The following is a 13,986-nucleotide window of genomic DNA, read 5'->3' as shown; positions in this document are numbered from 1 at the left end:
AAAGAATGGGCGGAGCCGGGTGTGGCTGTTATGGGTAATTCTTTGTCCTTGGGCCTGGGGGCAACTGAATTGTTGGTCTGGAGCAGAAGCGAACTGTAAGAGAACTGCGGGAAGCCCTGAAAAAAAGGAGAGGATGGGGGACTTGAAATTGCGGGGCCAACTATTGGAGCCACCTAAGGACAGGTCTCTGGCTGTGGTTTACGAAGTACCTTGAGGGCGGAGATCGATGTCTTGGTTACAGAGCGCGAGCAATCTGGGATCTCTTAATGAATTGTTGTTGTCTGTTAAGTCCTGTCCTACTCTTGCAAACCCATGAACTATAGCCGCCAGGCTCCTCTGCCCATGGGATTTTCTAGGCAAGAATACTGGTGTGGATTACCATTTCCTTCTCCGGGGGATTTTCCGGACCCAGGAGTGGAAGCCGCGTCTCCTGCTTTGGCAGGCGGATTCTTTACGACTGAGCCACCTGGGAAGCCCCTGGCTTCTAAAACCAGGAGCCAGTATTTAAATAGCAAACTCCACAGATCTAGAAACTTCACTTATCCCACCTTGTTGCCGGCTATTTACTTTCAGCCTTTGCTATGCTCTTAGCGTCTGGGTTTAGGAATTGTGACTGACACAATTCTGATCTTGGGAACCTAGCCCTTCTCCTGGCAGCACAATAAATTCTAGGTAAATATTTATGGTTTAAATGTAAAAATTTTCCAGAGTGTAAAAGTCAAGTTTACCGTGAATTTTCAGTTGCTGACAAAGGCTGGATCGACAGGGAAGGGGCGCCCTCTGGTGGTCTTGTGGTTGGTGACTAGAACATGACCGTGAATACAGTAAGCATCAAAAATGTTGACTCTGCTGCTAAGTCACTTCAGTCGTGTCCGACTCTGTACGACCCCATCCCTGGGATTCTCCAGGCAAGAACACTGGAGTGGGTTGCCATTTCCTTCTCCAATGCATAAAAGTGAAAAGTGAAAGTGAAGTCGCTCAGTCATGGCCGACTCTTCGCGACCCCATGGACTGCAGCCTACCAGGCTCCTCCGTCCATGGGATTTTCCAGGCAAGAGTGTTGACTCTACAGATCTGCTTTCATCTATTTTTTTTTAAGGTTATAAAGGGGACCTGATTTAAATCGGAAGAGGGGTCAAAGTGGACAACTTCATTATTTCTTTTTTCTTTTTGGCCTCCATACCGCACAACCTGTGGGATCCTAGTTATGGGACCAGGTGACCAGGGATGGAACCCCGCCCCCTGCCCCCAAAGCGCTGAGTCCTAACTACTGGACTACCAGGGAATTCCCAGGAGATCTGATTTTATTAAGTAGAGATTTGTTTCAGGAAAACTCCACATATTGTAAAAATCCTTTCAGAAGGAAATTTTTTGCTTAAGACACAATTTGAAAGTTTAGATTCTTCTCCATTTCCTTATCATCTAACACTTTGTCCACTAAGGCTCCAAAACACATTCAGTAACATTTATTTGCATCATAAATAGTAAAGAAATAGCAAAAAAAAAAAAAAAGTGCATACTCATACTTTGAAAATGTTGACTCAGTTTGACCAGACCATGCAAAACTGTTGAGCCACAAAAAAAGGATTCTTTTTTTTTTAAACTGGAAGATAATTATTTTACAATATTGTGATGGTTTCTGCCATACATCAGCATGAATCAGCCACAGGCATACAACTGTCCTCTCCTTCTTAAACCTCCCTCCCCATCCCACCCCTCTAGGTTGTCACAGAGCTTTGGGTTCCTTGCATCATACAGCAAATTCCCACTGGCTATCTATTTTACATATGATAGTGTATATGTTTCGATACTACTCTCTCAAGTCATCTCACTCTCTCCCTCCCCCACTGTGACCAAAAGTCTGTTCTTTATGTCTGCATCTTTTTGCTGCCCTGCAAGTAGGATGATCAGTACCATCTTTCTAGATTCCATATATATGTGTTATTATGTGATGTTTGTCTTTCTGGAAGAATTGTCTTAATTCAGATGATGTAGCTACAGCAAAGGATGCTGGGTGACAGCATCCTTTTGCATCAGCATGAGGGAGACTAGTTCAGAAGAGGAGGGTTAAGTTAAAATTTGTTGAAGAACAGACAGTCCTGCCTCTTACCCCTCCTCACTTTTTCCTGTAGATGCTTGTACTGAAGAAGGAATGAGGTATAGAATATAGTGGGCTTTCCACTGTGAATCATAGCCTGGAGTTCACAGGTTATCATACCTTTACTTTCTTTCAGTCCCTGACCCATGAGATAATTTTTAAATATAATGACAGTATGAAATGGGTCCTAGACCGATGAGCAACATAAGATGAAACAAGGCATAAAGGATCAATGAGGTAAAAAATTTCTTGATAAGATACTTGGGAGGACTCACACATTCTAACCTGTCACTTCTTGAACCCTGTTTTGACATGACTGGTGAAAATAATAGGGTTGCAACTTTGAGGAAAAAGCAGAAGTGAAACAATTGGTCCAGACTGACCCATTAGAGATGGATACAGAGGAATTGTGAACATTAGAATCAGTTAAGTCAAAAAAGGCTCAGCATAGATAATTAAGATAGAATACCTTGTAGCTAGCTGGGTCTTCCCAGGTGGCACCTAGTGGTAAAGAACCTGCTAATGCAGGAGATGTAGACACATGGGTTCAATCCCTGGGTCGGGAAGATTCCTTGGAGGAGGGCATGGCAGCCCACTTCAGTATTCTTCCCTGGAGAATCTCTTGGACAGATTCTCTGCCCATCTCTGGTGGGCTATAGTTCATAGGGTCGCAAAGAGTCGGACATGACTGAAGTGACTTACCACGCATGTATGCACCTTGTAGCTACCTACTATGACAAATATGTGAACTCAGTCAAAATAAAAAGTTTGTGTAGGAAAATAGGGTTAAGTGAAAAGGAGAAGTGTATGAATACTGATTACAGCTGTATAAATATTTATTACACATATCATCAACAAACACCCTAAGAGAATTCAGAATGAGGCATATAGTTGAGTGTAATGCTTACAATCCTTTATTTTGTAAAATTATTTTTTATAATAAAGTAGAAGCTGTTTTTATAGGTAAATTAGAATGTAGGATAAATGTAAAACGTTGGGATAACCAGGTGAGAAGGTAGGCATTATAAGTTAGCTGCAAAAAATGGTACCAAATGAAAGCTGCTATCCAGTAGACTAGCTACCTGGAAAACAGAAGCATTAACACAAGTTGAATGAGCTTTAAGACATGCAGAAAGAAATCAGGTGAAATTTTTCTTCAGTTTACTTTTCTTATGTCAAGGGAGGCAACTCCTCCCCCCAGGTTCCCATTTTCCCATGCACCGTTGAGATGGAAATAATAGTTCCATCTAACCTAATAATTTGGCCAGGTTTTTGTATTAGTAAACTTAGAAAAGATGTTAAAATCATTGAATCTTTCTACATTTCTGTTCACTTTGTTTTTAACCTTTTTATTTCACTTCAAAGTATAACAGACGAGGAAAAGTGCACAAAGTAGAGTTCAATTAATTAATACAAAATGAACACTCACATGATCATCTTCCAGGTCAAGAAATACAACATTGTTTACACGCCCAGAAGCTCCCATCATGAATAGTCCCCCATTTTCCTCCTAGATAACCACTTCTAAACTCTATATTTCAATTTTACCTGGTTTTGACTTTTATATAAACCAGGACACACCTAGGAATAGAATCACTGCTTCATGTGATATGCTTACATTCAACTGTAGTTAACTACCAAACTACTTTTCCAAAATTTCTTCCCATTGTGCCACATCCTTGCCAACACTTGGTATCATCCGTCTTTTTCATTTTAGCCATTAAATAAATTAGAGATTATGATTCTAAGATGGCCAGTTCACAAGGATTTCCTCCCCTTTATTTTGAGAAATGTTTAGACTTGCATAGAAATTACAAAAATAGCACAGAAGGTTCCCATGTACCTTTCACTCATCCTGTCCCAATGATAAATCTTATATGACCATGATATAATTATCAGAACCAGGACATTGACATTGCTACAATACTATAAACTATGGGCCTTAATTCAGATTTTACCTGTTTTTACATATATTCATGTATGTGTGTGTGTATATAATTAAAAATTTAAGGGGAGTTAATGGGTCTTCTGGTGTTTGAGAGGTAAAGTTCATGCTAAGGGAAAAGCCAGTAGAATCTGCAATACCAGACAAAATGTCCTTTAATATGTAAGTTGCTTTTCCAGTTATTACCCAGAGTCATTGAAGGGAAGGGAGGCTAACTGTCAGGAGAGCTAGACACTCACACATTTCACAGTCCACATCTACCTGCTGGGATGAGTCCCAGGTTCACCAACTGAAGACTACATGTTGTTACGGCACCCTCAGAACAGAAGATCTGGTGATGACAAATGATGTTTCTCCAAAGCAGCAGGCTCTTCAGTCCTGCCTGACTTTTTACTTGATGATTTTGTGTGAGGCCAGTGAGACACCTTCCTGCTGACACCTCTATGGTGATCCCTCATTTCTCCCACCTTTATTTTATATAACATCCAAATGATTACCAAACTATCTCTGGTACAGACCTTTATACTGAAAGTCACACCAGTATATCCAAACTGATGAATCTATTTCTCATATTTTCTTCCAAGCAGCCAAGGAAGAAGGCCATAAGCAGTTCCAGCCTACATTATACTTATGGCCCCCAGAAAAAGCATTAGTACATCAAATTGTTCTAATACTTTGGCCACCCAATGCGAAGAGCTGAGTCATTAGAAAAGGCCCTGGTGCTGGAAAAGATTGAGGCAGGAGGAGATGGGGACGACAGAGGACGAGATGGTTGGATGGCATCACAGACTCAATGGACATGAGTTTGAGCAAGCTCCGGGAGATGGTGAAGGACAGGGAAGCCTGGTGTGCTGTGGTTCATGGGGTCGCAAAGAGACACGACTGAGAGACTGAACGACAACAACAACATCAAATTGCAGGGAACTATGTTCTTGACTCTGCTGGGGTGATGTGCTCAAAAGGAATTAATCACATGGCCAAGGCCTGACCAGCCTGGAGCTTGTTTCCCCTGCATCAGGGGCAGTCGATGCCCTGCTCATTTACCACTGACCACCCCAAAGATTACCTGTAGATGGTTCGTGTACCATCTCATGGGTTTCTCTACCTGTTGAGTCCTCTGGCCCTTAGACTGAGCTCAGCTAGCAGGGCAGGCTAAAAATGCCAGAGTTAACTCAGGAGCAAGCTGTAGCCAGTGAAGCCAAGAGTTGGAGGGTAAATACCCCTGCTTCCCTTCCTTTCAGTGGGATAATTCTGTGCTGTATTCTGTCCAGGCATGTAGAAGGGTTCTCCCTCACTTATGCACCCTTTATTTGCTTTCCCTCACTTCTCTCACTTCCTCTTTCCCTCATTGTTTTCGTGGATAACCTCTTAGGTCAGGTTCTGCTTTCTGGGCAACCAAAATTAAGATAGGTTCTGTAGAGGGAGGAGGCCAACTGAACAGTCCCATCAAGACCATATGGGCCAGGAAAAGTTCTTGGACTCCAAACTACATCTGTTAGTGGCGATAGCCTTGTTTATGTCCCACTTTCAAATAGACCTTAGCATTGGCTTCTGTGGCCAGTTAGACAATAGGTTAGTATCCAAGATTCTCCTGAGCTGGTTGTTTCCCTGAAGCCAGGGAAGAAGCTGAGAAATGTATGCTAGAACTCCAAGGAAAAACTGGTGGGAGGCTTTTTCATGGGCTGATGGAAAATGGAGAGGACCTAACAGTAAGCCAGGAACTACTTGGCTTTTAGGTAACCAAATCACAGAGAATCCTGGACTCAGAGAGCATCACAATATGGTATATATAATGCTGAGCAAAGAACAATTGCCACCTCTGTTCAGTGTGGACAATTTGCTACTAACAGAACAAACATGTTAGAACATGGGCTAGAAAGACAAAACATGAGGGTCAGCATAAACCTTAGAGCATGTTCATGAGTCCATAAACCATTAAAAAAAAAAAAGTCCATAAACCTTACATGTCAATGTGAAACAGCCTTACAAATCCCCAATCCCTTAGTGTATTTTCCACCATTCTCCCCAGGCATAAAATACAGGAAAAGCGGCACCTAAAGATGACAATCAGGCAAACTGCCTCACAAACCTCCTGCTGGTTCTGTCCCCTAACTGGGGGACACCTCAGGGGGAATTTGTTGAGTAGATTCACACTGAAGTTGAACTCAAGAATTGTGTAGAAATATGGCGCTTTAAATTAAGGAATTGAGATCTTAGGGGCCCTGGGACTTGATTTGCTGCCACACTGCCCTTTACAACATTTTTTTTTAAAGATTTATTTATTTTTTTATGGCTATGCAGGGTCTTCATTGCTGTGCGAGGGCCTTCGAGTTGTGGCAAGCCAGGACTACTTTCTAGTTGCGGTGGCCAGGCTTCTCTCATTGCAGTGGTCTCTTGTTGCGGGGCACGGGCTGTAGGCTCGTGGGCTCTAGCTGTGGTGCATGGGCTGAGTTGCTCTGCGGCATGTGGGATCTTACCTGACCACAGATCGAACCTGTGTCCCCTTGCATTGACAAGCAGATTCTTTACCACTGAATCACCAGGGAAGCCCCTTCTACAACATTTTAAAAGAATCTAGAATCTAGATTTATCACAAGAGAGAAAGCTGCTGTATATCAGTCTTGTGCTTTGGGAACTGTCAAGCTCCCAGCTGCTGGGTGCTGTCTGCAAAGCAGGCAGCAGCTGCAGTGGGAGGCAGCTTAAAAGACTCCATAATCTAGGAAGGGCCTCTGAGAAGTTATTATTTTACCATAGAATTCAGGCTTTCAGTCAGCTTGGCCAGCAGCTGTGACCCATCTGAATCTCAGTTTATTCTAAGAAACAAGGAATTCAGCCTTCAAACATGTTGTATTTGGCATAGTGGGTTTTCTTCTTAATTGCCAATATTTAAATAATGAGAAATTTTGTATAAATTTAGGGGCCAGAGTCATCAGGCCAAGATGTTCAGAGAGGCCTAAGGGAGAGTTCCTAGTGCTGTTCCTAATGCTGAGGTTAGGAAGTGAGAAAAGTTGGACCTAGTATCTAAGCTCTGAATGCTGCCAGATTTTTTGGAAAGAGAAGAAAACCCAGGGAATCTGGTCCACCCTGCAACCATTGAAGATGAGCATTGGCTGCTATTGCAGTGGGGCTGGCCCTACCCAGCTCACCACAGTCCTGACCAGGCTTACCTCCCTCACTTAAGATTCCTGCTGGTCCATCTGGCTTTTGAGTTTATGATCCTCGAACTAAATGGTTCCTTCAGCTCTAACATGCAGTAATAACAATGACAATAGTTACCGCTTATCAAACCATTCCAGTGTTTCAGGCACTGTGGCAAGCAATATACACACATCGGCTAGTTTCAGACTTACAAAGGTGGTATTATTAACCTTACTTTTTAAATGAGAGGACTGAGGTACAGACCTGGAGGTAAATTTGCCCAATATCACACTGACCAGTAAGCAACAGAGCCAAGACTAGAACCTGGGGCCAACAATGTCCAAGGCCTGATTCTAACTATCACATTATCCTGACATTATCACTGTATCTTTGTCAGCCTCACTCCAGTGCAGCTGGAGCTGGAACTGCAGCTGGTGTCTTATCATTTAAATACCCCATATTCAGGAGCAAAGCTGTAGAAATGCAGGTGAGTGTGTGCCCAGACAGCCGATCAAGAGATGGGGAGATGATGGGGAACCTCTTTGGTCACAGCATCTGGTCACCTGAGACCAAAGTGCTTCAGAGCTGGCATCAAGACGGGGAACTTCCCAGGGTCAGTGTTTTGGACTCCCTGCTCCCAATGCTGGGGCCCAGGTTCAATCCCTGGTCAGGAAACTAGATCCCACATGCAGCAAATAAAGGTCCCACATGTTGCAACTAAAACTCAGCACAGTCAAATAAAATATCTTTTTTCAAAAGAGAGATGAGCTTGGGTTTCTGAGAAGGCAATAGGGGAAAGGCAGGCTAGTCCCCTGTTAGAGGCCTTGGAGAGAACCCCCAGCTGCTCCTAGTGCTGGGAAAAGCAAGTGGGAGGTGAGAGCATTTACAGATGGCTGATACCTGAGCTGCTGGTATTGGCAGGAACCATCCTGGGTATATGTGGTCGGGCTGGAGGTCCTGGTGAGTGGGAATGAGGTGGTTTCCTGAGCTGGGGGGCAGTGTGAGCCTCAGAGCCATGGGGCTTCAGGGACTCTCTACCCTCCTTGCTTGAATGGTTGGTCTGTGGTGACCAAGAGGCTCCTTTGCAGGAGGCAGCCCAGCTACCTCACAAGAGAAAAAATAGCATTGGAGCCCTCCTTAGGTGCAGAAACACAGCAATTTACCCAAGGCCTCTGGACCACGGCCACGTGCAATAATACATGGAAGTGGGAGGGGAAGGGAGGAAAGGTCACGTCCGAAGGCGCCTCGGCTCAGCCCAGGGGGCTGGGACGCCACACACCTGGCCCGGCGGGGAGCAGGCAGGAAGAGGCGCTGTCTGGGGGTGAGGGCACCAAGCGGTTCCGCGGGTGACCCGGAGCCCTGAGCCCGGCGGCTTGGCTGAGGTCCCACATGCGAGACCCGGAGCGGCCCCTGCGAGAGCCGAGAACGCCGCAGGCAGGTGGCAGAGCCGGGCGAGGAGGCCGACGGAGGCAGCTCTCAGCCCCGCCGGGGAGCCGGGTGCGTCCGCGTCCCACCTGTGTGAGGGCACCTAGCCCTCGGGAGGAGGCGCGGGAGTCCGAGCGGGTCGGATTCCCAGCCAGCTCTCTCCTCACAGGAGGCGGCCCATTATCCGGCGTCGTTAAAGAGCAATTAGATGGAAATTAAGCCGAGAACAAGTATTGATTATCTCATTAAGGCCGGGGGAGCCCTGTCTGTCGGCGAGAGTTTACCGCGGCTCACCCCATTATCTGCAAGGTGAAAGCCTGCGGTCATCAACACCTAGTGAAGTATCGATCTGGTCCCAAACCCAGTCCAACCCCTTCCCCCTAGAATGAGGGTTCTAAGAGGTGACACTAGGGGTGTGAAAAGGTGGAGGAAGAACTCGGCCCCCCACTCTCTCTGTCCTAGCTCGTTTTCTGTAGTTGCCTTCCTTTCCTGCTCCCAAATCATTTCACACCCTGGTGCTGGCCAGGGGCGTGGCTGTAGGTGTGGGGACTGGAGAGGAAGGTCAGAGGTAAGTCACAACCCTCCAGGCCTGGAGAGATGAGACTCCCCTAGTTTTACGTCTAAGGAAGAGAAACTAGAGTTGAGACTTCATGGAAAGAATTTGCCCCAGCTGACACAGTGTACAGGGCGCCTCCAGGCCCCCAAGCCCCTGGAGGGAGGGGGAAAGGCTTCATTCTGGTTGACCACCATCGCCAAAGGCAGAGACACCTGGGACCACCCCACAGATTTTCCAATGTTTAGAAACCTCAGAATTCAGAAGACATTTCCTCAGGATCCCAGATGATGTGACATTTGGAGAAAAATCACAGTGTGTTGGAGACAAGAATTTTTTTCATCCTAGCTTTGCTTCTAGTTTGGTTGTGTGACCTTGGACAAGTCACTTTGCCTCTCCAGGCCACAGAATCCTCTAAAGAATGGAATCAAAAGAGCTCTATGGCTCTTGAGTCCTCAGACACCATAATCTGACCAATGAACTGCTGAGCTCCTGCCTGGTAGGGGCTTCCCAGGTGACTCAGTGGTAAAGAATCCACTTGCCAATGCAGGAGATTCAGGTTCAATCCCTGAGTGGGGAAGATCCCCCCTAGAAGACATGGCAACCACTCCAGTATTCTTGCCTTGGAAATCCCATGGACCGAGGAGCCTGGTGGGCTACAGTTCATGTGGTCACAGTAGAGTTGGACATGACAGTGACTAAACAACAAGAACTCACAGGTAGACACTAGGGAGGCAGCTGAGTGCCCAGCTTCTGCCCACACTCCACAAGCTATGACCTCAATGGAGAGAAGATATCAAACTGATAATCACAGAAATAGTAATTCACAATTATGAATTAGAAGAGTACAGATGCTGTGAGGGTGTTTAAGAAGAGGGTGGTGGAATTTACATAGGAAACATATTTCCATTAAACACACACACACAGGGAACAAGCCTGTTGCCCACTCATCCACTGACCACAAAATTACTGAAGGTGCTCCACACTTGATCTTAGCCAAAAGGCTGAGGCTCCAGAGCCCATGGTGAGTAAAGCGATGGTCCCTTCCACCTGGAGGCCGGCTTCAAGTAGGGGAGGGAGACAAAGACATAATAAACAGATAAAGGTAAAAGTACACACATGGTCCCTATACTGAAAAATATGACATGGGGATATGAGTGAGAATAAGAAAAGGAATTTACTTGGAAGAGGGGGTCAAGGGAACCTCTCTGAGAAAGCAAAGATCAGTCCATAATTTAAAATCAAAAGTCCTTCAATCAAACCCGCGGGAGGAAGGGAGAGGGCTCACCTTCCTCCACTATTGGCCTAGCCTCAGACCTCTGCCCAGGTCGGAGATGGAGAAGAGAATAGAACTGCGGTCTCTGGCACTCCTGACCTTCTTGCGGGGCTCACCTGATGGAAAGGAGGTGAAGAGAGGGATGGCGGCGGGTGGTGCGGCAGGCACCAGGTTGGCCAGCGCGGAGCGAGCGGCGCTGCAGCGGTGTCTGGGCTCATCTCCCTGCCCCGGAGCCCGGCAACTATTAATCTTGGTTGACGGTTTCTAATGTCCTAATTGGTAGGTGGGGAGAGCGGCCCAGTCCGCCCTAAAGGTAGAAGCAGCTAATGGACCTCTTCATCACCGCCAGGAGCGAGTCCCTGGCGGAGAGCGAGGGGCGCTTCAGCAGGTGAGACGCGGGGCTGGCAGCGACCCTTAATGAAGCTGCGGGAGCGGCGGCGGATGGTGAGGGAGCCGAGGAGGGAGGTGGTTCCGGGGGTGAGAGAAGAGGTCGCCCATTCCCGCCCGGCAACCCAGCTCCGAGGCTCACCTGGGCACACATTATCTGAGACCTCCTGGGGGCTCAGTGTTGGGGGTGAAGGTGCTGGGTTAGCCTTGCGCAGATAGGACTCCTTTCAGAGGTGACAGGAGCTGGGTAGGATATACACGGGGAGGAGGACTGTCTGAAAGCCCAAGCCCCTCTACCATAAGCAACAGCTGGGCACGATGTGGGCACTCTGATGTGTGTTGACCTAGGAGGCCTGGGCCCTACTTGTGCGGGTAAGTAGATGTTAGGAGCAAGTGTGAATTCGCGGGCCTCTGGGACCCCATGACTCCGGAGCTCCTGGTCTTTTCATAGTTGTGTCCCTTCTCCCTCGGAGACTCACTTTCCCTTCTGGGGAGGGCTGGTAAGCTCTCAGTTCTTCAGCTCTCAAGCCTGTCTCTTCCACCAGCACCTGCTAGCGGGATCTGTGTCTAACCCAATCCTTCCGATGCAGCCCTCCTTACCCCCGCCCCCATCCTGGTCCAAACTGCCCGAGGAAGAGAAGCGGGGCGGGGTGGAGGGGGAGGTGTCCCCCACGCAACCGGGTGGGCGCCTCTCCTCCGCCCTCCCCAGGGGCCTGCCGCGCTTCTCCGCGGGATTCGCTGTCTCTCACTCGCCGTCAGCCTCTTTCCCGCCCCCTCCCTCTTCCAGCCGCATCAGAAACATATTGTATTCTCACCTAATCCTGTTCAATTACAGCATAATAAAACACATAATAAAAACCTAATTCATTTTTCTCCTGCGCCCCCCATCTCCCGGCATCTTCTTGCTCGGGATTAAAAATTTGTCTTCATGTTTGTGGCACCGCAGTCCCGGCGCCTCCGCATCTTTAATGTATGAGCCGGGAGTTAGGGACCCGCGGGTTCTGCAGTCTTCGCGCCGGGAAGGCGCCCACCAGTCACCTAAGGACGCGGGCGGGGAAGGAGAAAGAAGAGTAATCCAGCACCGGGCCTCACCAGCATCCACCCGCTCCCTCCCCAGGGATAGAGGCGGATTAAAGGCCAGCAGATTTCGAGCGACCGCGAGATAGCGCGTCCATTCTTCCAACGGACCCAGCGTGGCCTCCAGGGGGCTTAGTGTGGGGCAGGTCTCTGGGGATTTTACCAAGGAGGCTGGGCTACCTGATGCAGCTCAGCTGAAGGTACAGAGCAGAGCCAGGCAAGGAGGGGACCCTGCTGTCTTCAGCCTCCCTTCTCTCCTTTGCTTCTGATCTGAGCTGACCCCATCAAGGCAGCTCTGGCTTCCAACTTTAGCAGCACCATCCCCAGTCCCTAGGGACACTCTACCTCCCTCTTATCAGTGTGAACCACTGGATCACTGAAACAAGGTTAGAACTCCCCAGAAGGAATTATTAAGAATTTAGTAAGAGGACTTCCCTAGCAGTCCAGTGGTTGGGAGTCGGCTTGCTAGTTCAGGGGGCATGGGTTCGATCCTTGGTCTGGGAAGATTCTACATGTCTTGGTCAGCTAAGCTCCACACCAGCTACTAAAGCCTGCAGGCCTAGAATCTGTGCTCTGCAACAAGAGAAGCCACTGCAATGAGATGCCCGTGCACTGCCACTAGAGAGTAGCCACCACTTGCCACAACCAGAGAAAGTCCACACAAGACATTTTTTTTTAAAAAAAAGAAAAAACAGCTTTACTATTAAAAAATAAATTTAAAAAATTAAATTTAAATTAATTTTTAGAAAGGAATTCAATAAGAGAAAATTTTCCCACAAAGGCACAGTACATGGGGAGCTTAGAGAGGGCAAGTCTGAGACCCAAATGCAACCCAGTGATAGTCCTTCATTTCTTCCTTCATTCATCTAGGGCAGGAGTTACCAAATTTTCTACATTAATAGAGCCCTTAGTTTTTCAGGAATTTTTTTCACAGTACTCTAGGCCAAAAGAAATATCTAACAATTCCCTTTAAATACTTAGTTCCACAACAACTTAATATTTACATCCTAACTTCTTTGTGCAGCTGTTTGAAAACCTAACACACATAAATTGGAAGAAAAATAGAATGGTTTTACATTATTCTTAAGTCTGATTATTTACCAATGAATGGAAAGTGTGTGCCTGTTGGGCTCTGCATACCTTCTCAAACCTTGGAATCAGCTTGGATACTGCCATCATTTCCTGTTCCACAGTGACTTTTGTGTAGTTCTTGCTTTTTGTCATAGCAACCATCAAAAACCCAGTTTTGCAAAGACATCTTTGAAAGTAAGGTTCAGTTCAGTCACTCAGTCATGTCCAACTCTTTGCGACCCCATGAATCGCAGCACGCCAGGCCTCCCTGTCCATCACAAACTCCCAGAGTTTGCTCAAACTCATGCCCATCGAGTTGGTGATGCCATCCAGCCATCTCATCCTCTGTCGTCCCCCTCTCTTCCTGCCCTCAATCCCTCCCAGCATCAGGGTCTTTTCCAATGAGTCAGCTCTTTGCATCAGGTGGCCAAAGCATTGAAGTTTCAGCTTCAGCATCAGTCCTTCCAATGAACACCCAGGACTGATCTCCTTTAGGATGGACTGGTTGGATCTCCTTGCAGTCCAAGGGACTCTCAAGAGTCTTCTCCAGCACCACAGTTCAAAAGCATCAATTTTTCAGTGCTCAGCTTTCTTCACAGTCCAACTCTCACATCCATACAAAACCACTGGAAAAACCATAGCCTTGACCAGACGGACCTTTGTTGGCAAAGTAATATCTCTGCTTTTTAATATGTATCTAGGTTGGTCATAACTTTCCTTCCAAGGAGTAAGCGTCTTTTAATTTCATGGCTGCAGTCACCATCTGCAGTGATTTTGGAGCCCCAAAAAATAAAGTCTGACACTGTTTCCACTGTCTCCCCATCTATTTCCCATGAGGTGATGGGACCAGATGCCATGATCTTAGTTTTCTGAATGTTAAGCTTTAAGCCAACTTTTTCACTCTCCTCTTTCACTTTCATCAAGAGGCTTTTTAGTTCCTCTTCACTTTCTGCCATAAGTGTGGTTTCATCTGCATATCTCAGGTTATTGATATTTCTCCTGGCAATCTTGATTCC

Source organism: Dama dama, chromosome 15, assembly GCF_033118175.1.
Source record: "Dama dama isolate Ldn47 chromosome 15, ASM3311817v1, whole genome shotgun sequence".
Classification (NCBI taxonomy): Eukaryota; Metazoa; Chordata; class Mammalia; order Artiodactyla; family Cervidae; genus Dama; species Dama dama.
Note: the sequence above shows the minus strand (reverse complement) of the source record.